The sequence below is a fragment of the Hylobates moloch genome, unplaced genomic scaffold, assembly GCF_009828535.3.
Source record: "Hylobates moloch isolate HMO894 unplaced genomic scaffold, HMol_V3 SCAFFOLD_12, whole genome shotgun sequence".
NCBI classification, from domain to species: Eukaryota; Metazoa; Chordata; class Mammalia; order Primates; family Hylobatidae; genus Hylobates; species Hylobates moloch.
Genome location: NW_026652287.1, coordinates 1,177,718 through 1,184,309, shown reverse-complemented (window position 1 = coordinate 1,184,309; position 6,592 = coordinate 1,177,718). Strand labels below are relative to the sequence as shown.

The 6,592-nt window shown below is 53.1% G+C and overlaps 1 protein-coding gene across 15 annotated transcripts in view; it reads left to right on the top strand.

Annotated features, from left to right (window-relative positions):
- The first annotated feature begins 4,259 nt into the window (after positions 1-4,259).
- LOC116477670 (E1A-binding protein p400) overlaps positions 4,260-6,592 on the top strand; it is a 133,124-nt gene continuing 130,791 nt past the window's right edge. For 13 of the 15 annotated variants that reach the window (XM_032168245.2, XM_032168243.2, XM_058425893.1 and 10 more), the window contains exon 1: positions 4,281-4,354. The gene's annotated coding sequence lies outside the window, so the exon portion shown is untranslated. Of the gene's footprint in view, positions 4,355-6,592 lie in introns of all 15 variants that reach the window. The other 2 variants (XM_032168241.2, XM_058425896.1) reach the window with 2 other exon arrangements.

The following is a 6,592-nucleotide window of genomic DNA, read 5'->3' as shown; positions in this document are numbered from 1 at the left end:
TAAAAAAGGGAAGTTGCCTTTCATTCTCTAATTCCCAGTATCCCTGTCCAGAGGCCACTGCTCTCACTAGTGCCCTGTGGCTTCTTCTGGAGAGTTCCGTGTATATATAAGCATGCGTGAGCCTTTGCAAGGCTGGTAATGCATCTCCAGCAAACACGGGATAATGTTTTCACTGCTCTGTGGTAGCCAAAAGGTTTCTTTTTCTTTTTCTTTTTTTCTATTTTGAGACAAGGTCTTGTTCCGTTGCCCAGGCTGGAGTGCAGTGGCGCGATCGTAGCTCACTACAGCCTCCACCTCCTGGGATCAAGCTATCCTCTGGCGTCCCAAGCAACTGGGACTACAGGCGCACCACCATGCCAGGCTAATTAAAAAAAAAAAAAAAAATTGGCCAGATGCGGTGGCTCACGCCTGTAATCCCAGCACTGTGGTAGGCCGAGGTGGGCGGATCATGAGGTCAGGAGATCAAGACCATCCTGGCTAACATAGTGAAACCCCATCCCTACTAAAAATACAAAAAATTAGCTGGGCGTGGTGACAGGCGCCTGTAATCCCAGCTACTTGGGAGGCTGAGGCAGGAGAACCGCTTGAACCCAGGAGGTGGATGTTGCAGTGAGCCGAGATCGCGCCACTGCACTCCAGTTTGGGCGACAGAGCAAGACTGTCTCAAAAACAAAAAATTTTTTTAAGAGACAGAGTCTTGCTATGTTGCACAGGTGGTCTCAAACTTCTTGCCTCAAGTGATCCTCCTGCCTCAACTTTTCAGTGTGCTGGGATCGTAGGTGTGAACCACTGTACCTGGCCCAAAGATTTCTTAAGATGCAAAAAGTGAAAGAAAAAAGTGATAAATAGATTTTCACCAAACTTAATAGCTTCTCGTTGGAACAGCCAGTCTGAAAAATTTGCTAAACCCATCATTTCACTTACCTGGACTCAGTATTTCATGCCTGGGGATGAAGCAGGGAGTCCTAAGGCGGGGAGTTGAGTATGGTTTTCTCATTGTGAGTGAGGATGGAAACCATTGTGTCGTGCTGCCCTGTGTTGCCACTGGGCAGCACCACCTGTGATTTGTGCCCTGAATCCTGCACTGGTGGCTGAGTCAACACCTCACATCACCAACTCCTCTCCTCTCTTCTTCAGCTGCTTCATCCTGGCTGCCCCTGCCTGGATTCCATAGTCCACCACTTCCAGGATTCTGTGCCTCCTTGAGACAGTGCCTTGGCATGAAAGCCCCTAGCCATGGTTTTACCCAACTGCTGGCCTTGTTTTTTTTTTTTTTTTTTTTTTGTAGTGGTGCTCTGTCACCTACGCTGGAGTGCAGTGTTGCGATCTCAGCTCACCGCAACCTCCAGCTCCTGGGCTCAAGTGATTCTTGTGGCTCAGCCTCCCGAGTAGCTGGGACTACAGGCACCACCATGACCAGCTAATTTTTGTATTTTTAGTAGAGCCCGAGTTTCACCATGTTGGCCAGGCTGGTCTTGAACTCCTGAACTCAAACGATTTGCCCACCTCTGCCTTCCAAAGTATTGGAATTACAGGCGTGAGCCACTGCGTCCAACCGCCAGCCTTCTGATGCTCGTTTATGATAATGAGGGCGAATGTGATTGCTGGAGTGCTCTGTGTCCACCGTCACTGCCATTTCAACAGTCACCCGGAGTTTCTACTGGCAGACAGTCCCATGACACTTCTCTAAGTCAGTGTCTTCTCACCGGCATATCTGATTGCCTCCATTCTCCTCACCCCAGTGACCACTGTCCCATGCTCTCAGCAGGTGGGTCACTCCCACTCCATGAGAGAATGGGGGCCAGGAAATGCCACTTCCCACCCTCTTGAATCCCACCCCAGGCTTGCACTTCCTGCTTTGCAGTGTAAGAGGTCTCCCTCTCTAGTGCTCATGCCCTCGATGGTTTCCCCGTCGTCTTTCTCCTGCCTTCTCAGACCTTGCACTTTGACTCTGTCTTTTCTCGTACCGTCAGCATGTCTACTGCCTCACAGCACTTCAACATGCAAAATCACTCCCCTCTGTTATCCACCTAATATCCCCTTCCAACCTTCCCTCTGTCTCTTCCCTTTTATAGCCAAATTGTTTTCTCTTTAAAAATTTCAGTTTATTTATTTTTTATTTTTTGTAGAGGTGAAGTCTCACTATGTTGCCCAGGCTGGCCTTGAACTCCTGTGTTCAAGCAATCCTCTTGTCTCAGCCTCTCAAAGTGCTGAGATTACAGGTAAGAGACACTGTGCCCAGCCAAAAATTTTCAGTGTGTTTAAAGTTAAGCATTCATCACTTTACCTCACAGCCCACATTTCTTTTTTAAAAAATAAATCCAGACATAATTCACATACATACTACAACATTCACCCTTTAAAGTATATCATTCAGTGACTTTTAGTAAATTTATAAAGTTGTGTAACCATCAACACTATCTCATTTCACAACATTTTTATCAACCCAAAAAGGAAACCCCACATTCATTTGCAGTCACTGCCTATCCTCTCCTCACAGTCCCTGACAATCACTAATTTACTTTCTTTTTTTTTCTTTCTTTTTTTTTTTTTTTGAGATGGAGTCTTGCTCTGTTGCCCTGGCTGGAGTGACAGAGTCTCACTCAGGCTGGAGTGCCGTGGCATGATCACGGCTTCCTACACCCTCAGCCTCCCTGGGCTCAAGTGATTCTCTCTCAGTCTCCTGAGTAGCTGGGACTACAGGTGTATGCCACCATGACTCATTTTTAAATTTTTTGTAGAGATGGGGGTCTCTCTATGTTGCCCAGGCTAGTCTTGAACTCCTGGGCTCAAGGGATACACCTGCCTCAGCCTCCCAAAGTGCTAGGATTACAGGCGAGAGCCAGCGTGCCTGCCCTTTTAATTGTTGTGTTGTAAATTATTTACTTTGGACACGAGTTCCATGTCAGACATATGGACTTAAAGTAATTTCTCCTGTTCTGCGGATTATCTTTTTAAAATGGTGTCATTTGCAGCACAGACGTTTTAAATTGTGATGATGTCCAATGTATCTATGTTTGTTAGTTGTGTTTTCAGTGTCATATCTAAGAAACCATTTCCTAACCCAGAACCCCGAAGATTCACCCCTATGTCTTTATCTGGAGACAGAGTCTCATTCCGTTGCCCAGGCTGGAGTACAGTGGTATGATCTCGGCTCACTGCAACCTCCGCCTCCCGTGTTCAAGCGATTCTCCTGCCTCAGCCTCCAGAGTAACTGATATTACAGGCGCCTGCCACCACGCCCAGCTAATTTTTTGTATTTTTAATAGAGTCAGGGTTTCACTATGTTGGCCAGGTTGGTCTGGAACTCCTGACCTCAAATGATCCTACTGCCTCGGCCTCCCAAAGTGCTGGGATTATAGACTTGAGCCACGTCTGTGTCTTTTATTTTTTTTTATTTATTTTTTATTTTTTTTTTGAGACGGAGTCTCGCTCTGTCGCCCAGGCTGGAGTGCAGTGGCCCAATCTCGGCTCACTGCAAGCTCCGCCTCCCGGGTTCACGCCATTCTCCTGCCTCAGCCTCTCCGAGTAGCTGGGACTACAGGCGCCCGCCACCACGCCCGGCTAATTTTTTTGTATTTTTAGTAGAGACGGGGTTTCATCGTGGTCTCGATCTCCTGACCTCGTGATCCGCCCGCCTCGGCCTCCCAAAGTGCTGGGATTACAAGCGTGAGCCACCGCGCCCGGCCCGTCTGTGTCTTTTAATAGAGTTTTGTCGTTTTTGGCCGGGCGTGGTGACTCACGCTTGTAATTCCAGCACTTTGGAAGGCCGAGGTGGGCGGATCACTTGAGGTCCAGGGTTCGAGACCAGCCTGGCCAACTTGGTGAACCTCCCCCCGCCCCAACAAAAAATACAAAAAATTAACCAGGCGTGGTGGCGCGAGTCTGTGGTCCCACCCACTCGGGAGACTGAGGCAGGAGGATCACTGGAGTCCAGGAGTTCGAGGCCAGCCTGGGCCACACAGGGTTTGGGTCTTGCATGTGAGCCTGGTCTGGCGAATCTGCAGAGTGTGAGAGCTGGCGGCCCACTTCTGTTCCACGTGGGCGCATCCCCAAACTGCGCGTAGAGAAGCCGGGCTGCCGCGACTCGGTCCATCTTGGCCTTGGGTTCGGCCCCGCCCACGCCCACCCCACAGAGTCTCGCGGCGCCCTCGACCTCCAGCGCCCTCGCGCGGTCACAGCGGCGCCGCGGAAGCGCAGCTACTGGGGCGCCGAGGCGCGTCCCTTCCGGCTCGCCGTAGCAGCCGCGCCGCCGCTTCCTCCCGCCGGGGCCCCGGATGCACTGAGCGGCTGCGGCGCCGCTTCCATCCTCCCGCCCTCCTGACGCGGCCAGAGCGCAGCCCTGAGGCCCAGGGTAAGTGAGGGCAGAGGCGCGGGACGGGCGCGGGAGCCTCTCCGGACAGCAGCGTCCAGGGCCCGGGGTCGCGTTGCCGCAGCCGCGGGCGTACAGGGCCCGCTCGCCGGCCGGCTGGCCTCGGGCGTCGCGTGGGGACCAGGCCGTGGCGGCTGTCGTGAGCGACCCCGGGCGGGCGACCGGGCTGAGGGCTCACGGGCCCGCGTCTTGCGAGTCGTAGCGCCCGTCGCCCGCAGGTCGCGCCATCCGCGTCCGTTTCTCGGGGCCCCGCGGGCTCCTGGGCTGGGGGCGTGGCCGAGGGCAGCTAGGCGCGGCGGCGTTGCGGGAACCGGGGGACTCCGGCCCGCGCCTCCTGGTTCTCGGGGCTGCGGGGGTGGCTGTTGCTCCTGGCGCGCGCGGGGGCTTTCCTCGCGGTCACGGACGCGACGCTGAGGTGCGGGGATGGGATGTCCAGAACCACTTTCCTGAGGCGCGACGGAGCGAATTCACTCAGAACTTAAGGACCCCGCGTCCCGGGCGTCCCGGAACGCGCCGCCACAGGGGTTACAGTGCGGTCCGAATCCGCTCCTTGTGGGCGTAGAGCTGCCCGGTCCTCCTCGGCGGAGCCTTAGTAATTACCGCTCCCTCCGCCGGGAGCGCCTCCCCTCACACACCTGCGGCCCGCGGGCTTCTGCTCAGCTGTCGCCGTGTCAGTGACAGAAAAGTAACGCATCCCAGTGCTTTATCAGTAGTTACTTTCTGAGACGGGGTCTCGCTCCGTTGCCCAGGTTGGCGTGCAGTGGCGCGATGACGGCTCCCTAGAACCTCGACCTCCCGAGTGCTTGGGCCACCATGCCCGGCTTTTTATTTAGTTATTTTCTTTCGAGAAGGAGTCTCGCTCTGTCACCCAGGCTGGAGTGCAGTGGCGCGATCTCGGCTCACTGCAACCTCCGCCTCCCGGGTTCAGGTGATTCTCCTGCCTCAACCTCCCGAGTAGCTGGGACTACAGGCGCGCGCCACCACGCTTGGCTATTTTTTTTTTTTTTTGTATTTTTAGTAGAGACTGGATTTCATCATGTTGATCCGGCTGGTCTGGAACTCCTGACCTCGTGATCTGGCCCCTTGGCCTTCCAAAGTGCTGGGACTGCAGGCATAAGTCACCGCGCCTGGCCAGTTTTTTGTGTGTTTTAGTAGAGATGGGGTTTCACTGTGTTGTCTAGGCTGGTCTCGAACTCCTGAGCTCAGGCAATCCGCCCAGCTTGCCCTCGCAAAGTGTTAAGATTACAGGCACGAGCCACCACGCCCGGCCAATTTTTTATTATTTGAGTTGGGGTCTTGCTGTGTTGCTCAGGCTGGTCTCGAACTCCTGAGCTCAAACAGTCCTACCGCCTTGGCCTCCTAGTGCTGGAACTGTAAGCGTGAGCCACCGCGCCGGGACACGTGGAAGTGTTAATAGGGTTTCTCTCTGGGTTCTTGGATGAGTTGTATTCTTTTTTTACTTATTTGTGTCCTGTCATTTTTTTTTTAGCACAATATGTGCAATGAAATAATTTCTGTAATTATTCTTTTTATTTTTTTTTAGACAGAGTCTCACTCTGTCTCCCAGGCTGGAGTGCAGTGGCGCGATCTCAGCTCACTGCAACCTCTGCCTCCCAGACTCAAGTGATTCTCCTGCCTCAGCCTCCCGAGTAGCTGGGATTACAGGTGTCTGCCACCATGCCTAGCTAATTTTTTTGTATTGTTTGTTTGTTTTGAGACGGAGTTTCGTTCTTGTTGCCCAGGCTGGAGTGCAGTGGCATGATCTCGGCTCACTGCAACCTCTGCCTCCTGAGTTCAAGCGATTCTCTTGCCTCAGCCTCCGAAGTAGCTGGGATTACAGGTGCCTGCCGCCACACCTCCCTAATTTTTTTTTTTTTTTTAAATTTTTAGTAGAGAGGGGCTTTCAACATGTTGGCCAGGCTGGTCTTGAACTCCTGACCTCAGGTGATCTGCCCGCCTCAGCCTCCCCTTTGCTGGGATTACAGGCACGGTGAGCCACTGCACCTGGCCTTTTTTTTTTTTTTTGTATTTTTAGTAGAAAAATGGGGTTTCACCCCCCTGTCTCTACTAAAAATACAAAAAGTTAACCGGGCATGGTGGTGGGTGCCTGTAGTCCCAGCTACTCAGGAGGCTGAGGCAAGAGAATGGGGTGAACCCGGGAGGCGGAGCTTGCAGTGAGCCGAGATCGCGCCACTGCACTCCAGCCTGGGCGACAGAGCA